The sequence below is a fragment of the Halichoerus grypus genome, chromosome 6 (genome assembly GCF_964656455.1).
Source record: "Halichoerus grypus chromosome 6, mHalGry1.hap1.1, whole genome shotgun sequence".
In the NCBI taxonomy this organism is placed as follows: domain Eukaryota; kingdom Metazoa; phylum Chordata; class Mammalia; order Carnivora; family Phocidae; genus Halichoerus; species Halichoerus grypus.
Window position 1 is genome coordinate 115,717,500 of NC_135717.1, and position 21,993 is coordinate 115,739,492.

Sequence of the window (21,993 nt, forward strand, 5' to 3'; positions counted from 1 at the left end):
GTGTCTCTCTCTGTCAAATAAATAAATAAAATCTTTAAAAAAAAAAAAGATTTATTTATTTATTTGAGTGTGTGCACGTGTGAGTGGGGGGGAGGGGCAGAGGGAGAGAGAGTCTTAAGCAGACTCTGCTCTGAGTGTGGAGCCGGATACCGCGCTCAACCTCACAACACTGAGATCATGAAATGAGCCAAAACCGAGGCTTAACTTACTGAGCCACCCAGGCGCCCCTTAATCATATTCTTATATAGCATTTACAGCTACCTGAAGGTTATCTATCTACAGGTAGTTTGTGACTCCACACGAATATAGGGTTTTTTAAATTGTTTTTAATCTTAATTTCAGTATAGTTAACATACAGTGTTATATTAGTTTCAGGTGTATAATATAGTGATTCAACAATTCTGTGCATTACTCAGTGCTCATCATGATAATTTTACTCTCAATCCTCCTCTCCTATTTCACCCATCCCTTTATCCACCTCCCCTCTCGTAACCATCAGTTTGTTCTCTATAGTTAAGAGTCTGTCTCTTGGTTTGCCTCTAGAGATGAACTTTGAAAGCATGTTGCTAAGTGAAAGAAGCTGGACATAAAAGGCCACATATTGTATGATTTCATTTATGTAAAATGTCCAGAATAGGCAAATTCCTAGAGACATAAGTAAATTAGTGGTTGCCTGGAGCTGGTGGGGAGAGGGTATGTGGGAAGAAGTTGGAGAAAAATGGGGAGTGACTGCTAATGTGTATAGGATTTCTTAGTGGGGTGATGAAAGTCATCTAAAATTGATACATATAGTTGCACAACTCTATGAATATACTCACAACCATTAAATTGTGCATTTTTAAAAAGATTTTTTTTATTTATTTATTTGACGGAGAGAGAGACAGCGAGAGAGGGAACACAAGCAGGGGGAGTGGGAGAGGGAGAAGCAGGCTTTCCGTGGAGCAAAGAGCCCGATGCGGGGCTCAATCCCGGGACTCCGGGACCATGACCTGAGCCGAAGGCAGACGCTTAACGACTGAGCCACCCAGGCGCCCCTAAATTGTGCATTTTAACTGGGTGAATTGTATGATACATTAATTACATGTAAACAAAGCTTCTTAAAAAAAAGATTATAGTCATGAAAAAAAATTATTGCCTGGTTCTGTTCACTGAATAGAAATAATATCCCAGTAGCAAAGAGCTCCCTTAGCACCAAGATAGTGAATTTTAAAAACTATTCCCAAGTCATTTAGGAGGTTAGGGTATCTCAGAATAGAATGTGATAAAAGAATCTAACTGCATTACAAATATATGAAAAACCTCACTGAAGAGGATAGGGAGAAAAAGTGCTGATCCAAGTAACTTTGGGAAATGAATGGAATCTGTAAGACTAAAAGCAAAAAGAACTGTAGATAAGTCCTGCACTCTAGGTAATAAAGTTGTTTCGCCCGAGGGTACAAGTTAACAATTCTGAAACCACTATGTATCTGTACTGGAACTGAACAATTAAGTATATGGATGGTGGATGGTGGGAGCCAAATTTATTTCCTAAGCTGGAGTTGCAGGTTACAGACAAGCAAGAGGAGAAAGTTAAAATATGGTAATGGATTAAAGTTGGAGGCATTAGTAAAAGCCCCTCTTTAGCTTAATATACACTTAATAGTTACATATAAAATATTGATGAATATGTGTGTATATACACGACTAGTATACAAAATATATTTCTTTTCTCTGCACGCTGAAAATGTGTAGAACCAATGACACCCCAACAGTAACAGCACCCCTATCTTCTGTTTCTTTCTTTCTTTTTTTTTTAAGTAAACTCTGCCTCCAATGTGGGGCTTGAACTCATGACTCTGAGATGGAGAGTCACATGCTCTACTGACAGCCAGCCAAGTGCCCCCTAATCTTGTGTTTCTTTCTTTCCTTTTTTTTTTTTTTAAGATTTTATTCTTAAGTAATCTCTACACCCAGTGGGGCTCGAACTCACAACCCTGAAATCAAGAGTTGCACGCTCCACCAACTGAGTCAGCCAGGCTCCCTGACCTATCTTGTGTTTCTAATAACATTTTCCAATAAAAGGAACCAGAGCTCCTTGGAGAAGTGACTGCTTCTAGAACTAAGGCAAGACATATACAAGATGATCCTGGAGCATCTTATAGTGCCAGAAAGTAATGAATTGCTCAAAAAACCCCAGAATGATGAGGTATGTCAAGGGGACCCAGGAGCCAATTGAAAAGAACCCAATGGTCAAAGCTGGAGCGATTTCAGCAACAAATAAATGAAGTAGTACTAAATTAAAACCCGGAATATGAAATATTTATGAGTACATACTGATATCAATTAATTAATTAATTAGTGGAGGTGAATCGACAAAGCTCCCATGCAGAAGAATTTCAAATAATTTATGTAGAAACACAGCCTTAAGGAGATGGAGTGTAATTTACCACTCCTTAAGTGTGGGTTGTGCGTAACAGCTTCCTTCCAAGGAATACAGTATGAAAAGGGAGGAGAAGAATAGCTTTTTTTAAATTATATTTTTAATTTTAATTCCAGTATAGTTAACATAAAGTTTTATATATTAGTGTCCGGTGTATAATATAGTAATTCAACAACTCTATATATTACTCAGTGCTCATCATGACAAGTGTGCTCTTTAATCCCCATCCCATATTTCCCCCATCCCCTCACCCACCTCCCCTCTGGTAACCATGCTCTCTATAGTTAAGAGTGTGTTTCGGGATGCCTGGGTGGCTCAGTTGGTTAAGTGTCTGCCTTCGGCTCGGGTCATGATCCCAGGGTCCTGGGATTGAGTCCCTCATCGGGCTCCCTGCTCAGGAGAGGAGTCGGCTTCTCCTTCTCCCTATGCCTGCCACTCCCCCTGCTTGTGGGCTCTCTCTCTCTCTGACAAATAAATAGAAAAAAATCGTAAAAAAAAAAAAAAGAGTCTGTTTCTCGGTTTGTCTGCATGTCTCTCTCTTTTTTCTTTTGCTTATTTGTTTTGTTTCTTAAATTCCACATGTGAGTGAAATCATATGGTATTTGTCTTTCTCTGACTGACTTAACTTCGCTTAGCATTATATTCTCTAGCTCCATCCATGTTGTTGCAAATGGCAAGATTGCATTCCTTTTTGTGGCTGAATAATATTCCATTGTGTATATATACCACATCTTTATCCATTCATCTACTGATGAACACTTGGGCTGTTTCCATAATTTGGCTATTGTAAATAATGCTGCTATAAACATAGGGGTGCATTTATCCCTTTGAATTAGCGTTTTTGTATTTTGGGGGTATATATCCAGTAGTGTGATTACTGGATCATGGGGTAGTTCTATTTTTAACTTTTTGAGGAACCTCCATACTCTTTTTCACAGTGGTTGTACCAGTTTGCATTCCCACCAACAGTGCAAAACAGTTCATTTTTCTCCACATCCTCACCAACACTTTTATTTTAGCCATTGACAGGTGTAAGGTGATATCTCATTGTGGTTTTGATTTGCATTTTCCAGATAATGAGGGATGTTGAGCATCTTTTCATGTGTCTGTTGGCCATCTGTGTGTCTTCTTTGGAGAAATGTCTGTTTATGTCTTCTGCCCATTTTTTATTTGGATTATTTGTTTTTGGGGTGTTGAGTTATATCAGCTTTTTAAATATATTTTAGATATGAACCCTTTATTAGATATGTCATTTGCAAATATCGTCTCCCATTCAGTAGGTTATCTTCTAGTTTTGTTGATTGTTCCCTTTGCTGTGCAGACTCTTTTTATTTTGATGTAGTCCCAATAGTCTGGTTTGCTTTTATTTCCCTTGCTTCAGGAGACATCTAGAAAAATGTTGCAATGGCTGATGTCAGAGAAATCACTGCTTGTGCTCTCTTCTAGGATTTTTATGATGTCAAGTCTCACATTTAGGTCTTTAATCCATTTTGAGTTTCTTCTTTTGTATGATGTAAGAAAGTGGTCCAGTTTCATTCTTTTGCATGTGGCTGTCCAGTTTTCCCAACACCATTTGTTGAAGAGACTGTCTTTTTCCCATTGGATAACCTTTCCTCCTTTGTCGAAGATTACTTGGCCATATAATTACGGGTTCATTTCTGAGTTTTCTATTCTGTTCCATTGATCTATGTGTCTATTTTTGCAGTACCATAGTTTTTTGATTACTACAGCTTTATAATATAACTTGAAGTCCAGATTTGTGGTACCTCCAGTTTTGTTTTTCTTTTTCAAGATTGCTTTGGCTATTCAGGGTCTTTTCTGTTTCACCCAAATTTTAGGATTGTTTGTTCTGGTTCTGTGAAAAATGCTGTTGGTATTTTGATACAGATTGCATTAAATCTGTAGATTGCTTTGGGCAGTATAGACATTTTAACAACATTGTTTTCTTCCAACCCATGAGCATGGAATGTCTTTCCATTTCTTTGTGTCATCTTCAATTCTTTTCATCAGTGTTTTATAGTTTCAGAATATAGGTCTTTCACCTCTTTGGTTAAGTTTATTCCTAGGTACTTTACTACTTTTGGTGTAATTATAAATGGGATTGTTTTCTTAATTTCTCTTTCTGCTGCTTGTTATTAATGTAAAAAATGCAATAGATTTCTATACATTGATTTTATATCCTATGATTTTACTGAATTCATTTATCAGTTCTAGTAGTTTTTTAGTGGAGTCTTTAGGGTTTTCTATATGGAATATCATGTCATCTGCAGATAGTGAAAGTGTTACTTCTTCCTTACCAATTTGGAATGCCTTTTTATTTATTTATGTTATTGGATTTCCATGGCTAGGACTTCCAGTACTATGTTGAGTAAAAGTGGTGAGAGTGGACATCCTCAGTTTTTCCCTATTGAGTATGATGTTCTCTATGGGTTTTTCATATATGGCCTTTATTATGTTGAGATATGTTCCCTCTAGGCCTACTTCATTGAGGATTTTTATCATGAATGGATGTGGTACTTTGTCAAATGCTTTTTCTGTGTCTATTGAAATGATCATATGATCTTTTATCCTTTCTCTCAGTGATGTGATGTATCAAATTGATTGATTTGTGAATATTGAACCACTCTTGCATCCTAGGAATAAATCCCACTTGATCATGATGAATGATTTTCTTTTTAGAGATGGAGAGGGGGTGGGAGGGGCAGAGGGAGAGAATCTTAAGCAGGCTCCACATCCAGAGCAGAGCCCAACATGAGGCTGGATCTTATAACCCATGAGATCATGACCTGAGCCAAAATGAAGAGTCAGATGCTTAACTGACTAAGCCATCCAGGCGCCCCAAGTTTTTTTTTTGATGAGTGTTTTTTTAAAATATATTGTTGGATTTGGATTGCTAGTATTTTGTTGAGGATTTTTGCATCTATGTTCATCAGAGATATTGGCCTGTAGTTCTCTCTTTGTGGTGTCTTTATCTGGCTTTGGTATCAGAGTGATAGTGGCCTCATAGAATGAATTTCAAAGTTTTCCTTCCTCTTGTATTATTTAGAATAGTTAGAGAGGAATAGATATTAACTCTTCTTTAAACATTTGGTAGAATTCACCTGTGAAGCCATTTGATCCTCGACTTTCATGACAAAAAAAATATAAGTTAAGCTGTCAACCCATCCATGAATTTTAGCATCAGTAAGATAAGTTTGGATAGCCAACAATTGTGCCTTCTGATGTGATACAGTATGAAGCATACAGTGCTACTTATCACATGGATCCTTGAACCTGAATCTAATCAAGCATTAGAGCTAACTTCTAATTTATAGGAAATACGGAGAATAGAGGAGTAAGTTAAATAAACCATTAAGAAGCAAATAAAGAATGGTCCAGGGGCTCCTGGATGGCTCAGTTCGCTAAGCATCTGATTCTTAATTTTGGCTCAGGTCATGACCTTAGGGTTGTGAGATCTAGCCCTGTGTGGGGCTAAGTGCTGAGAGTGGAGCCTGCTTAAGATTCTCTCTCTCTGCCCCTTCCCATCCACTTGAGAGCACGTACATAAGTTCTCTCTCTCTCTCTAAAAAAAAAAAAAAAGAGGTCCATACTCTTAATTTATTTTTCTTTTAATTATTCAGCAATACAATGGCATGGGGATAAAAGAGAAAGGGAATAAGGGAATAGTTTTAGGTTAAAAGAGATAAGAGACATAACCAAAATAATGTGTTCCTTTTGTCTGGATCCTAATTAAAACAAACCAATTATAAAAATAAAAATTTTTGAGATAATTAGGGAAATCTGAATATGGACCAAGGAATTGTTGTTAATTTATTAGTTATGATAATGACATTGAGGTTATGTAAGAAAATGTCCGTATTTGTTAGAGATGGATGCTGATGTGTGCAGAGGTAAAATGACATGAAGTCTGCTTTAAAATAATAAAGAGGGCTGCCTGGGTGGCTCAGTCGGTTGAGCGTCCAACTCTTGATTTCGTCTCAGGTCACAATCTCAGGGTCGTGGGATCCAGCCCGCATTGGGCTCCATGCTCAGCGTGGAGTCTGCTTGTCTCTCTCCCTCTGCTCCTCCCCACCCCCCCACCCTCACATACACATGATCTCTCTCTCTCAAATAAATAAATAAAATTTAAAAAATAATAATAATAAAGAAAGAGAAAGGGATAGATGAAGCAAGTGTTACAAAATCTTGATAATTGATATATCTAGGTGATAGGAGTTAATTATAGTATTCTCTCTACTTTTGAATATGTTTGAAAATATTCATTAAAATTTTTGAAAAGCAAGTTGCAGCAAACATACAACATATTTCATTTTGATAGAATTCAAAGCCAGTGTGGTGGGCTCTGTGATGCGTTGCCCAGATCTCCCTTTAGTGGGGGTTATTGCTCTCGCTGCTGGGAGAGGCCCTCAGCTGTTAGCCCCTTCAGAGACTGCTTCAGCTGCAGAGAGCTGCCCGCCCAAGGTCATGCCCCTTCCTCAGGCGGCTAGGTCCAGTGACATTGAGGTGGCGGTACAAAGCCCTGGCCATCTCGGCCCAACGTGAGACAACTCTGAAAGGCCATTGTCGCTCCAGAGCAACCCCAGCCTGTGGGGCTGGCTACGGCAGCTGCTGGCCTGTGTCAGAACTTGGTTTATCCTTTTGCCTAATTCTGCTTCCTTGCCCTCCCTTCCCTAGATGTTGATCCCCAATATATTAATAAATATTAATAAATATCATACTTGCTAAACTCCATCTCAGAGTCGGCTTCCCTGGGAACCCTATTTGTGATAGTCTAGGGGGGTTAATTGTGTCCCCCCACTAAAATTTATATGTTGAAGTCCTAACCTCCAGGACTTCAGAATGTGATCTTATTTGGAGACAGGGTCTCTAAAGAGATAATCAAGTTAAAGTAAGGCCGCTAGGGTGGGCCCCAATCCAATATGACTGGTATCCTTATAAAAAAGGAAAATTTGGACACAGAAACAGAAACACATAGAAGGAAGATGATGTAATGGACACTGGGAGAAGACAGCCATCTACAGTCAAAGAGAGAGCCTAAAAGAGCTCCTTCTCTCACAGCCCTGGGAAGGAACCAACCCTGCCCACACCTTGATCTCAGTCTTCTAGCTTCCAGAACTGTGAGACAATAAATTACTATTGTTTAAGGCACCCAATGTGTGCTACTTTGTTATGACAGTCTTAGCAAACGTATAGAGACAACAAGCAGAACGAAATACTTTTGTCTAGAAATGTGTATGTATGTAGGAAAACTATCAAAAAAAGCAGGAGAATAAGAGCACACTCTTCTGTGGGGGAGTCAGGGGTGCCATGCAGGGAAAACAGGGAGCTTCATCAGTTTGTGGGGGTCTGCTTCTTGAGATGGTAGTGGTTGCATTTACTGGTTGGTTGTTTTTTGTTTTTTGTTTTAATAGGCTCCACACCCAGCGTGGGGCTTAAACCCACAATCCCCAAATCATGAGTTGCACGTTTCACCACCCGAGCCAGTCAGGCACCCCTCATGAATACTCATTTTATTATTATGCTTTAAAATAAATTCTTATGTTTATATAAAATATTTCATAACCTTAAAAAATGTCATAGATAACTGGTCTGAATTGTAGAACATGTGCGAAGTTCTCTTGCAAGTTTGGCATTATAAGAGAAGGAAGTAGGGACAAATACAGAAATCTGTTTCTCCTCATAGGGACCAAAGTGTGGATGGGAGACTTTCTTTGGTAATATTCACTTCTGGTCCTTCTGGATCTCTTTCATGGCCAGTGGAATGTGACAGAAGGGAAAAAAAAAATCCATACTTCCATTTTTCATGCCCAGGAAACATGTTGTTCATTTGAACTCAACAATGGATCAGCTGAAGTGACTAATTTCTGTAGTTTTGAGAATGGAGTCAGCAGATTTCTATAATTCCAACATTGACTGCAGTAGGAAATAATGTGCTTGACCTCATTCTACATCTTGCCGGAAAATAGGATTAATGTTCACCTCAGAACAGTAGTATGAGGCTTAATGTTTCAGAGGAGGTTTTGGATGAGAGGTGTTTAAGGAATCCGACCTGTTTGGGCTGTAAGTGAGATTGGCTGTTTTCTCTTTTCACTAAACAGAAATTCTATTTTGTTCTTCCTTTAGTATCGGCCTGGTGCCTGGTACACCCTCAGAGGCCCACAGACCTAGCACTCTCACCTTTCCGGGAAAGTTATTAGGGTGTCTGAAGCCACACTCAGGTAAACCATTGCCCTGCTGCTCCCCTGGAGGGCATGCCTTCCCTGGGGCTCAGGTAACGAGCCCTTCGGCAACATCCACACGAGGATCGCTTAGGGCTGAGCTGCTCCAGAAAAGGCAATTAGCCTAAGGTGGGAAAGCAGTCCCATCTCAGAACCTGGCAGCTAAAGGGACTGGAACTCAAATGACACATCTAAATGTTTGGGAGTAAGGAATGATGAAAATGAGCAATGGCTTAAGTGGACCTTTAAAAACTATTTGTCCGGGTGCCTGGGTGGCTCAGTCGGTTAAGCGACTGCCTTCATTCAGCTCAGGTCATGATGCTGGAGTCCTGGGACCGAGTCCCACATTGGGCTCCCGGCTCAGTGGGGAGCCTGCTTCTCCCTCTGACCCTCTCCCCTCTCCTGCTGTTTCTCACTCTCTCTCAAATAAATAAATAAAATCTTCAAACAAACAAACAATTTGCCTACAGCAGGAATCGTGTCTTTATTTTTTTTTAACTTCAGGTAAAGGACACGGTTGAAGCTCTTCTCAGAAAACAGGTGGGATTGAGGAGATTTATTTATGACTTACTGGAAGCACAAAGAGAAGTTTTTATTGTTGATAGCTAGGCTGGGTGGATGCCAGAGCCGACCTAGTCCTTTTTTATGCTGACTGCTTGCTCAGAAATTGTATCAGAGAACAGTAGTGAAAGACCCAGTGTGATTTGGAACAATATGGAGACTTTAGAGCCATCCCAATTCTAAGAAACCATTTGAGGGGACATAGAGAAGCCGTACATTCATTAGCTTTACGTGGAACTGCTGTTCAGCTCATGCAGGAAAACTGCCTTGCTTGAGACAGCTCCGCGTGGCCAGCCGTTCCTTCAGTATCAGCCTCCTTCCTCTTCCTTTGAAACTACAAATTCAAATTCAAGCTTTCAGCAAATGCCTCCTAGAACACCTCCAGAAGCAAAAAAATCTAAGGAACACATCATTGTAACCAATTGTTTTAAGCTTGGGAATATTTTTCAGATTCTGAGATGAAAGTCAGAGGGAGAAAGGGACAGGGTGTGCATGCTGGGATGGCTAGGGAGGAAGGGAGAGGGAAGGAGCCAGGAAGAGGAAAAGATGGCTCTTTAAGGGAAATAGTACTCCAAAATGCAGAATGATTCATAGATTTTCTTAGACTCAACAGAACCATAAAATGTCAGGGCTGAAAGGAGCTTTAGAGATGATTTCCCTGTCCCTCACTGGTCATCTTACTGATGAGGAACCTTGGACCAGAGAAGTGAAATGACCTGTCCAAAGAGGCAGAGGCAGGTGATGACAGAACCAGGCTGCAAACTAGGTGTACTCGCTGTTCTCACGACACCCCTGGCCTCCCACCATGTCTGCATCTGATTCCCACCTTGCCTGATAGCTGTGACCTCTCATTCATCACTTTAAGAGCTTTGGACAAAGGGAATAGTCAGCTGTTGGGATTGTGATTCAGTGCAACTAACTGCCATCTAGCCTCTGTGTCTTCGTATCTTCACAATGTAAAACAAATAGATCAATTATGTTTTCAACCAACTCATTTTTCATTTGGAAGATCCTTCATTTGGAAAATATGACACTTACATGTAAAAGAGGAAGAATAACCCCAAAGAATTGCTTTACAATGCAATTTACATTCTATGATCTTTTAAGCGATGGATCCTGCACATGGCCCACGACCATCCAATAGCATCAGCTGCTGTATTCTCCCATTCCTGCCCTCCAGCAGTGCTTTGTTTTCTCCACAGTACTGTGAGTCCCAAGCATTTCACCAGGGTGCAGCCCATGGGACCTTGGCTCTTCCAAATAAGCTGGTTGAAGCTATATAGACTGTAGAGTATTTGGGGGGGAGGGGCATGCATGGTAATTGGTATAATATAAAATATAATAACAGTGTGTGTCTAGAGCTCAGCCTCGGGTCTTTAATTACCTTCTTCTCACCTTTATCATTGTCTTGCACTCCACTAGACATACTGTCACCTCAACTACCAACAGGCCAATACAGAAATGTATATGTTTGTTTCCTTGAGGTGTACACAACCAAACCCAGAAAACTACACCTATGGGGACTCTAGTATGGATTCTTAGCAGATGACTGGTACTTGGCACCCAGAATACTCCAGGCATCTGAGTTCTATCTTGCCATCTAATGTTCATTCTCTGTTTCCTTGGGAGATGAGGGAGATTATTCTCTTGATTTCCTCACTGGGACACCAGGACCCAGGCAAGGGATACATGCAGGGCAATGATGAGATGCTCCCCCAAATTTGGGAGGTAAAATTATCTTGATAAATGTTTAAAAATAATTATTGTCTGTACAAATACACATTTTGTCTCAAGACGAGAGATTCTGCATCTCCTAGGCATCTAAAAGAGATTTATATGCAACCCACTAAATCAGCAAAAATTAATTTTGAGGCATCTACTCAGTGTTCAATGATATGCTAAGCAATGTGGGGGATAATAGTATTAGCTAATGTTTATTGAGTTCTTATAACATGCCATGTATCTGCTGAGCACTGTATAATATGAGTTGCTGCATCTAGCAGTACATCCACTCCTATGAGATAGGTATTTTTATTAGCTCCATTTTAAATTTTAGTAATTAAGGCGTAGAGAAGGTAAGCCATTTGCCTGATGTCCCATAGCCAGGAGCAGGAGAGCCAGGATTTGAGCATAGTCTGCTTCCAAAACTTATGATTTTAAAGAAGGATAAATCATGGTTCCTATCCCCAATAAATTTATAATCTAGTTGGGGGAAACATGACTAACACACATTAAAACAATAGTAAATTATGTTAGATGAGCATATATAATTAAATGCTAAATTGGTTGCTATTAACTATGAATGTTTCAGGAGATCAGAGGGCACAGGGGCATGGACGAAGCAGGCAGGATTTCATGAAGCTGAGCATTGAATGGTCCCTGAGATGTGCGTGGGGAAAGGACGGCCTCAGGCAAGAAGGTGGCCAGAGTGCTCAAAGCCAGAGTGGGCAAGATCTGTGTAGGAGGATGAGGCAGCCCGCCTGGCCACAGGTGGGTGGAGCTGATGGGAAGGGCTGGACCAGCTATAAAAGCCTTTAAAGCAAGCAGAGTTTAGGCTTGGTGCATTAGCAAGGAGAGAGTCATTAAAGGCTCTGGATCAATAAAGCAATATTAGAAAAGAGATGTTTAAAAGGAAGACGTGTTTGGCAGGACAGAGAGAATCCGTCTTACTAAAACTGCAGATGACATAAAGCTTGGAAAACATATGAAATCACTCTAAATTGTTACCAGTTCTTATTCTCCCGTTCAGTGTTTATTCCGTTTGATCTTTATGATTTATGTTTGCATTTATTTCGCATTAGCAAGTTCTATCAATTCTGCCTCCTTAACACTTTTCAAATTTGTCCGTTTTTCTACACTTCCTTGCCATTACTTTAGTTTGGCCACCATCCTAAGGATGAGGGGTGGTGTCAGAGGCCTTTCTGGAAGAGATGGCATGTTTCCAGAGTCCTGAATATATAACGAGAGTTAGCCAGGAATGAAGGGCAGAGATAGAAAGGGGGGATGGGAGGGGCGCCTGGGTGGCTCAGTCGGTGGAGCATCTGCCTTCAGCTTGGGTCATGATCCCAGGGTCCTGGGATCGAGCCCTGAGCCCTGCGTCGGGCTCTGTTCACTGGGGAGCCTGTGTCTGCCTGCCGCTCTGCCTACTTGTGCTCTCTCTCTGTGTGTCAAATAAATAAATAAAATCTTAAAAAAAAAAAAGAAAGGGGGGTGGGAGTGAGGAGGTGGGAAAAAGAGCAGGGAAGGATAGCATAATGGGCAGAAGAAAGCAACAAACAAACAACTGACACGGAATTTGGTGCTAGACGTGGGGTGCTATAGTAAGGAAAACGAAATTAGTGAAGGACCCCTGGCGGGTGGTAAGGGCCCAGAGTCCAGGCTGGAAGGCTGCTGAGCTTTGTTACATGCTATCAAAACATTTGGTCAGAATTTTGTACCCTGGAAGGCAAACCACCTCCAGTGGGGTGGGAGGAAGACCCTTGAGGAGGTGACATCTGAGCTAGGTAGGCCTTGAACACACAAATTAGCCTTCTCAGTGGAGGGAATGATCTTGGCAAAGGCACAGAGTCTGAGAGTTTAAAGGACAAGGATCCTGAATACCATACAAGCTCTAGGAAGATTAATCTCTTGTTGGGGGTACAACACACTGGGAAATGGACCTAAGTAGGGATAACCTAAATTTAAGGAAAAAACCTATCTGGAAACCGCTTATAATTTTAGAGAAATGTTGATGAATGAAATAAGTAAAAAATTTTAAATTATCTTTCAGAATCCAGTGAGAAGTTAGTGTTAGATTTTTAACAGCTTTATTGAGATACAATTCATATACCATACAACTTCCCCTTTTGAAAGTATTACGATTCAATGACTTTTAGTATATTCACAGAGTTGGGCAACGATCACCACAATTAATTTTAGAACATTTTCGTCACCACAGGGAGAAATCCTGCAGCTATTTGCACCCCATCCCTGCAGCTCCTGGTAATCTACTAATCTACTGCTATCTCTGTGGAGTGGCCTGTTCTGGACATTTTGTGTAAGTGGAATCATATAATATACGGTCTTTTGTGACTGGCTTCTTTCATAAATGCTAGATTTTGCAACTCTATGATTTTGTTATTAAATGGCCAGTGGTTGAATTTTACATTTTCATATGTATTAGGAGGGAATAATAGTAAAAATTTAGAAAACAATCAATGGGGCAGGATGCTAGTGTAAGAATAAAGACCCTAGGCCAGAAATCAGGAGGTTTGAGTTCTAGTCTCGATTCTGTTTTTAACCAGGTATGTGATCTGGGGCAAGCCAGCAACCTGTCTGGGCCCGAGGTTACCATCTGTAAAATGAGAGGAATGGGATTTGAACAGTGATTCTCAGCTTTTAATGTCCCACAATTGCCTGTGAAGCTTTTTTGGAAAATATACAAAATATTCAAAATATCTCGGTGAGTGTGTTGTTAACCAAAGGTTAGGAAATTCAGGGCTGACATGTTTTTCAGGTTTCCTAGTAAATCTGACATTCTATGAGGTAAATTTGTTTACCAAGGCATTTTTGCCTAGAGCCATACCTGTGGCTCTTGGTCGAATCCCTTTGTCTGTGATCAGTAATTACATCAAATGGAGCAACTCTATGATGAGGCTATGGGTGCAGCAGTTGCTGGGGGCTGGGATCCTGGGTGCCTGACTTGAACTCACTGTGAGTCAGAGTAATAACTAAGAGTAATTTGCCTTCCCCAATGCTTCCCACTTTACAGAGGACAGAAATAACAGAATATAAGGAACAAGCTATGTGAGTAAATAACATATATAGTGTATTGCTAAGCGCTGAAGTCTGTGAATGTGTAGGGTGTGTGTGTGTGTGAGAGAGAGCGAGAGAGAGAGAGAGAGAGAGAGAAGATGCTTGACATTTTTTTAGTCCACTTCCCCATGGACAGCTGGTCAAATTCCTGACTTGTGAGACTGCTTGGATAGAAGTAGTTGAGTTTAATGACAGAATAATGCTTACTGGAAGTTTTTTAACAACATGGGAAGAGATACAGAACACTCTAGGGGAAGTCTTGATTTCCCTTTATTCTGTTAACATGAAAAATGTAGACTTTTGATCCTTCTCCTCAAGTACTAGCAATTCGTTACTTCCGTGCCTTTTTATCTCTCTTCAGCTGCCAAACCCCTTCTTAAAACAGGGGAGGGGGGAAGCTAAAATTACAAGCCTGGCAGGGGGTCCTGGCTGGCTCAGTAGGTTGAGCCTGTGACTTGATTTTGGGGTTGTAAATTCAAGCCCCATGTTGGGTGTAGGGATTACTTAAAAATAAAATCTTTGGGCGCCTGGGTGGCTCAGTTGGTTAAGCGACTGCCTTCGGCTCAGGTCATGATCCTGGAGTCCCTGGATCGAGTCCCGCATCGGGCTCCCTGCTCGGCAGGGAGTCTGCTTCTCCCTCTGACCCTCCGCCCTCTCATGTGCTCTCTCTCATTCTCTCTCTCTCAAATAAATAAATAAAATCTTTAAAAAATAAATAAATAAATAAAATAAAATCTTTTTTTTTTAAGATTTATTTATTTATTTTAGACAGAGAGCGCGAGAGCAAGAGCTCAAATGCGCACGAGCGAGCTGGGGGAGGGGCAGAGGGAGAGACTCTTCAGGCAGACTCCCCTCTGAGCGTAGAGCCTGTCTCGGGGCTCAATCCCATGAGAGCACGACCTGAGGTAAAACCGAGTCAAGGGATGCCTGGATGGCTCAGTTGGTTGGGCGTCTGCCTTGGGCTCAGGTTGTGATCCCAGGGTCATGAGATCGAGTCCCGCATCAGGCTCCCCTCCCCACTCAGTGGGGAGCCTGCTTCTCCCTCTGCCTGTCGCTCCCCCTATTTGTGCTCTCTCTCTCTCTCTGACAAATAAATAAATAAGATCCTTAAAAAAGAGAGAGAGAAGGTGCCGGGTGGCTCATTCAGTTAAGTGTCTGCTTTTGGTTCAGGTCATGATCCCAAGATCCTGGGATCGAGTCCCGCATCGGGCTCCCTGCTCTGCAGGGAACCTGCCTCTCTCTCTCTCTCTCTCTCTCTCTCTCTCTCTCTCTCTGTGTCCCATGAATAAATAAATAAAATTTTAAAAAAAAGAGCAAAACCAAGAGTCCAATGACTGAGTCACCCAGGTGCCCCAAAAATAAAATCTTAAAAAAAGTAATTAAAGCCTGGCCTCTACCTGAGACTAAGTAGAGAAAGAAACCTCACAAATGTAAATGAGTTAACACTCATTGTTACCTATTGTACAGTGTCCAAATTAGCAGGGATAGTTGCTTGCTTCCTTTAGCTTAGTTACAAAATTAACCTTCAGGGCATGCTTTTGTGGCCATCTTCTACCTCTCCTCAAAGCCTTTCATTCGCTTTTCACTTGGTATAAAATAATTTTATTCTATAAACCCGAAAACACTTCCTCTCTTGAGTTCACTTTATGTAATGATTTTCATGTCCCCTTTCCCCATCCCAATCATCAACATGTACAATTTCCTGCGCCTAAACGTATTGTATTTGGTCAATTCTAGATATATGCTTTTTCACATTTTAACATCTCTGAGGTCAGGAAGTATCTTACAACTAATGGTATCTGAAATTCAATGAAGTACAATAAGTTCTTTCTGAGTGAGCAGTTTACTTCCCACCACTTACTGAATGATGTTCTTCCATCCAGTCATTCGGCTCCAATTCATAAATCTTATAAGAAGTCTTGCCTTATTTTTGTGAAACTATTTGATATTAATATAATTCCAACATTTCTAGCATTCTGATATGTATGTTCCTAAGTAGCATATGAATCTACTTTATCAATTTAATGACTGTATAATATTCTATTCTTTGAATATATCAAGATTTTATTACCCAGCCCCTACTGAGGTTATCAGTAATGCTCAGATAAACCAATTTTATATATTTCTCTCTTTCCCTATGATGCATTTTCCAGAAGTAGAGAATGATTACTAGTTTTACTGGTACAACAAGCTTTCCCGTCCCTGTGTTTTCCTTTGTTAACTGGTCTACCAGCCTTTATTTCTAGTCTAATGATTTTTTTTTTGTCTTTTATTCCTTTTTTATTGTGGTAAAGTATATAACATAAAGTTTACCATTTTACCCATCCTTCAGTGTACAGCTCAGGGCCATTAAGCATATTCACGTGGTTGTGCAGCCGTCACCACCATCCATCTCCAGAAGAATGATCTTTTTTAAGGTTGTAAATACATATTGCCAAATTGCCCTATAGAAATAAATAACTGCTGTACCTCACAACAACTTATTTATCGATTAAACACACATTTATTAAAGAGTCTCATGTGTCAAGCAGTGTACTAGATACATAATATAAATAATTATATCAGTTACATAAATCAGTTATATCTAAATATTGTATCAGTTAAGATGGTTTTGCTGCAGGGGTGCTTGGGTGGTTCAGTCGGTTAAGCGTCTGCCTTCGGCTCAGGTCATGATCCCAGGATCCTGGGATCACGTCCCTGCTCCGCGTAGGGGAGCCTGCTTCTCCCTCTGCCCCTACCCCTACCCCTCCCCCTGCTTGTGCTCTCTCTCTCTCTCAAATAAATAAATAAAATCTTAAAAAAAAAAAGATGGTTTTGTTGCAAATAACAGAAAACCCAACACAAACGGACAAGCAATAGTTTTCTTTCCAAGCATGGCTGAATTCAGTTCTTGCTTCCATCACCAGGACTCTCTTTTGGTTGTGTTCTCTCCAAGTATTACCTTCATTCTCAAGAACAGGCTTGTCGCTTGTGGTATCAAAATGACTACCGCAGCCTTGCACCCTATTGACTCCATGTCCAGCAGAGAAAGAGAGAGAGAGGGAGAGCGCACCTCTCTTCCACTAACTCAAAAGATTAAAATCCTGAGATCTACTTTGATTGGAAGGTTTAGAGCATACGCTCACTCGAACCAATCAGGAAGACCATAGGAATAGGACAATAACTGGCTAATTTAGACCTGTGACTTGTCCTCCACCCTAACCCCAGGGGTGGGGAGCTCCATCTGAATCACAAAGACTAAGAGCAGAGAATTCACAACGAAAATCAAGCCTGTTGCCAGAAGAACAGGAAGGGACACTGGGGTGGCAAAAAACTGCCCTCCAAGAACAGAGTGAGGATATCATATAAGAAACCATACCATATAGCATGTAAAAATGCAGTTTTAAAAAGGAGGGAAGGAAAAAAGAAAAAAGAGGAAAGGGAGCAAAGTTCTGTTCAACACCTTTTTTTTTTTTTGTACGTATAGTACCATGTACTGTGCTATTTACCAATGCTCTAAATATGTTAAAATATATATATATATTTATATGGCTTTGGCCTTCTGGAAACTTATATTCTAATGAGAGAAACAGACATTCAAGCAGATCTAACAGGCTGAGTGTCAAGAGAGGTAGAGAGGTGTGTGCTGCAGACCCAGGAAAGGCTTCCTAGAATAGATGACACCTGAGCTGAAACTTGCTCTGTAACGTAAAGAAAGGTGGAAAGACACTTCAGCGAAGAGAGAACTGCATGAAATGGTTACAGGGGAATTATAAGTAGGTTAGTATACAAAAACTAACATCTGTTGAATGCCGTTATATGCTAGACACTTCTCAGCACTTTTTCTATAATATTTTATGTAATTAATAGATTCAGAGAATAGTGAATAGCATGGCATTCTGGAAGGAAGGTTCGTGAAAAGGAAGACAAAATAAAACAAATAAAAACAAGCAAGCCCAAAAAGATCAGGCTGAGAAAAGCAGGTCAGGATCAGATTATGGAAGGGCTATATTATACCTAATACCGAATGCAGTAGGTATTGGAGCTAATAAAAGTTTTGGGGCAAGGGTTTGACATGATCAAGGTCATGCTTTATAAACATTTTCCAGATTTGATACCTGCAAGGTGGTGTGGGGTGGAGAGAATTGTATTTGGGGAATCATTGAAGAGGTTGCTAAGACACGCCAGCTAGAGGTCAAAAGAATCCCCTTGTGCTCTCCTGACTCTCAGACACTGCTGACCTCGTAAACTCTCTCCACAGTGCCCTCTGGCATCTTTGTTTCATTGAACTGTCCCCTATATTCTTAATCTCTTTATAGAATGCACCCTCCTCCTCCTTGCTTCAACTAAAACTTGTTCTTTTTTTTCCTCTCAGGAATCCACTTCTACTGAGCCCCCTTGAGCAGAGGTTATTGATTGGACCCAGACCTTGCCCATTTGCAAACCATTTCTAGGCACCCCCTCTTCTGTGATCACCATGCAATCCAGCCCCCCCCCATCTTTCAGATTTCACTTACTCTCTCGATTCACTTTTCAACACATTAGTTTCTCCTGAAAGGTCTTTGACAGTTGTCACTTAGATGCTAAATTCAGTGGGTTTCACATTTTAACCTGGGGTATTTGATTCTGTTGACCCCTTGTTTCTTGACAGATTCTCCAGAAATTATTTTTTTCCTGTTTCTTCTCATACTTATCCTCTGGCCATTTTTCTTTTTTGAAAGTTCTTCCTCTCCCCACTTCTTAAATATAAGTGTGCCTTGGGCTTCTTCCTCAGCCATCTTACCTTCTCGTCCGCCATGCTTTCCCAATGGTTTGAATCACTACCCAAGTGTTGGTGAGTAGACAGCTCACAAATCCACACCACCAGCCCTAGCTTCTCTCCTGATCTTTAGATCTATGTGTCCAACTGCCTACCAGACGGCACTAACTCGGTGTTTCTCTGAAACTCCAATTCCACATGCCTGAAAGAGTGGGTTCTTTCCTGTCTTCCCAGGCACCTAAGCAAAAGCCTGGAAGTCATGTCAACTCTTCAATTTCAGTAACCACTTTTGAGGGCACCTGGGTGGCTCAGTGAGTTGAACATCTGCCTTCAGCTCAGGTCATGGTCCCAGGATCCTGGGATCTAGGCCCTCATCAGGCTCCTTGTTCACCGGGAGCCTGCTTTTCCCTCTCCTCCCAGCTCAGTGCTCTCTCTCTCTCTCTCTCTCTCAAAAAAACAAAAAAAAACCTCTATAACCACTTTTAACCAGTCACTGAGCATTGTTAATTTGTTAATTCTGTCATTTAGCTATCTCTACAGCTCTCTCCTCTCCATTTTCACTCTAATTTCTTTCATTTGGGATCTCATTTTCCTTTGCCTAATGTATTAGCTTTTCATTTTGATAATTTTCAAATATACATAGAGCATAATGAACCCTGACATATCCATCATCTAGATTTAATAATTATTAACTTTTCATCATAGTTACTTCATCTATTATTTCTACAGTGTTTTAGAGCAAATCCAGACATCATGACATCTCACCCATTAAACATTTTGGTATGCTGTTTTGTTACCCTACCAAGATAACATTATCACACCTAACAAAATGCACAAGAATACCTTAATATTAACTAAGACTCTATTTGTCTTCCACATTTTCTCTTTACAGTTGATCTAGCTGAGTCAGGACCCAAAGTGGCTGAAGTCTCTTGGAAACAAAAACTAAAACAGTGCCCTCCCTTGATTCTTCCCGCTGACTTTTTGAAGAGACTGAGAGAGCTGTCTTATGTCACCTAAATTGTTGCAGTTGTGTCCTGAGGTCTCTTTGCCTTGGGTCTTGCTCCTTCCCAGTCCTCCCCCAATGTCTTCCACACTGGCCATCAACGCCATCTTTACAAAATGCAATCGGAACCGCGTTACTTCCCTGCTCGGAACTTTTCAGTGGGTCCCCTGAACTGCCACAATAAAATCCAACTTCTTCCTCTGTGATATAGTGTTTTCACTGATCTCTACCTAAATGTCCAATCTCATCTTTGGTTGATGCTTCCTCATACTACACAGGCCAAAAACATTTTTTTCCCCCAAACAAGCTCACTCTCTGTCTGATGCCACGTACTTTCCTCACTTCCACCTGGAAAATAGCCTTCATTTCCTGAAGTTCAGCTCAAGTATCACCTCCTCTATGATGGTTTTTTAACATTTATTTTTATTTTTATTCTTTTTCTCTATGAAGTTTTTTAATTCCTTAAACCCCAATCAAGGAAAATCGGCTGTCTCCTCCTTCCCCCCTCGTCCCACAATGCTCCCACGCACATCAGTGTTTACACTGCTCGCTCCTTCTGAGGCTCCTTGAGGCTGGATCCTACTCATTGTACTAGTCTTGCCAGCCCTCAGGGGCTTAATAAAAAAATGGGCTTTTAGGGGTGCCTGGGTGGCTCAGTTGGTTAAGTGACTGCCTTCAGCTCAGGTCATGATCCTGGAGTCCCAGGATGGAGTCCTGCATCGGGCTCCCTGCTCAGCAGGGAGTCTGCTTCTCCCTCTGACCCTCCCCCCTCTCATGCTCTCTCTATCTCATTCTCTCTCTCAAATAAATAAATAAAATCTTTTAAAAAAATGGGCTTTTAATAAATACTTGTAGATGGGTGAGTGAACCATAAATGAATCTGTTTACATTACAAACTGGGAAACACTAGATTTGTTCCAAGGAGAAATTTCTAACAAGTCTCTCCTGCTCACAGCTCTTGAGGCAATGGGCATAGCCAGACTTAGGTCAAGGAGGGGGTCACTCCTATTTGAGAGCAGGGCCCCAGATCCGAAGTCTGTTGAGTTCCATTCTGCACCCCAGTAAGAGGCATGTGGCACTGGGTGAGTCAGGATCTATTTATTACAAGGTCATTGGATTGTCAGTAAAGGGAAGCATTTCTGAAAACACAATCCTTGGGTGAGGAGAATTCCTTCCTCAGAGAAAGAAAGTTGCCTTCCTGGCCAATATGATTTATTATCAAGCATAGGATAAACTGGGAAATGGCAGGTTAGAGACAAAGCTAATTAGCAAGCTGTTGTTCAGTGCCAGGTGTTTAAAGTTTAAGAACTAATTTCATGACCCTGTACATGTCCCCTCCCTCTTTTGTCCTCTGTTTTTTATTTTTTTTTAATCTTCCAAATGAAGATATTGGACTAGATGATCTCTAAGATCATTTCCAGCTCTACCATTTTATGATCTAATTTTTATTTAACACCAGTATAACATGTTTTTGATACGACAAAGGTTCAAGAAGTCTTGATGGCATTTTACAGATATGGACACTGAGGGCAGCGGGGCCAGGGATTTGCTTCCGACACATGAGATAGTGTCAGGGCCTGAATCCTTCCAGAGCTCTGTTTCATTAAGCAATCAGTATTTCCTGGCCCCCGGGAGGAACTGCAGTATCTTTCCCTTCAGAAAGGCCGGTCTGTTTTTTCCCTACCAGGCCTGAAGGAAAAAAAAAAAACAAAAACAAGGGTCAGAGTATTAATGTGAAAAATATTAGAGCACACTTATTCCCCTCACGCAGACAATGAGGGTTTGAATCTCACAGTACGGAAAGACAAGTCCGAGGCGCCGGGACTGCCCAGGGTCTGGAAAAGGGGCACAGATCTGAGCTGCGGTGGGGTACATTTCGTTCTTGGTGGACTAGGTTGGGGGGTGGGGCACTGATTCTAAGGGCAGAGTGACAAGGTCAGCCTCACCTCTTATCTCCGTTCTTGGCAATAGCCAGTCTAGCTAGAAAGAGCAATCTGTCAAGTCTAATTAGAGTAGAACAAAGTGAACAATGGGCGCCCAGCTCTAAACTGACAGCCCAGTTGAATGGGGTGGAGGAGCCCGGGTGGGATGTGTGCTTTGTGTGTTTGGAATTGGTTCCTTCAAATGGATCCTTTCCGAACTCAAACGCAAAACAACTTAAACTGGATTCTTCTTTGCTTCACCAGAGATCTTCAGGTCCCTGCGCTTTTTAACACAGGCACATCCAGCAAAAGTAGAGAACCTGGCTGTGTTTCAA

The 21,993-nt window shown here is 41.0% G+C and overlaps 1 long non-coding RNA gene across 2 annotated transcripts in view; it reads left to right on the forward strand.

Moving 5' to 3' along the window:
• Window positions 1–19,942, forward strand: part of LOC118553906 (uncharacterized) — a 42,627-nt gene extending 22,685 nt beyond the window's left edge. For both annotated transcript variants that reach the window (XR_013449185.1, XR_013449184.1), the window contains 2 exons: window positions 13,136–13,234; window positions 19,623–19,942. This is a non-coding gene — a long non-coding RNA (uncharacterized LOC118553906). The remainder of the gene's footprint in view (window positions 1–13,135; window positions 13,235–19,622) is intronic.
• The last annotated feature ends 2,051 nt before the right edge of the window (window positions 19,943–21,993 follow it).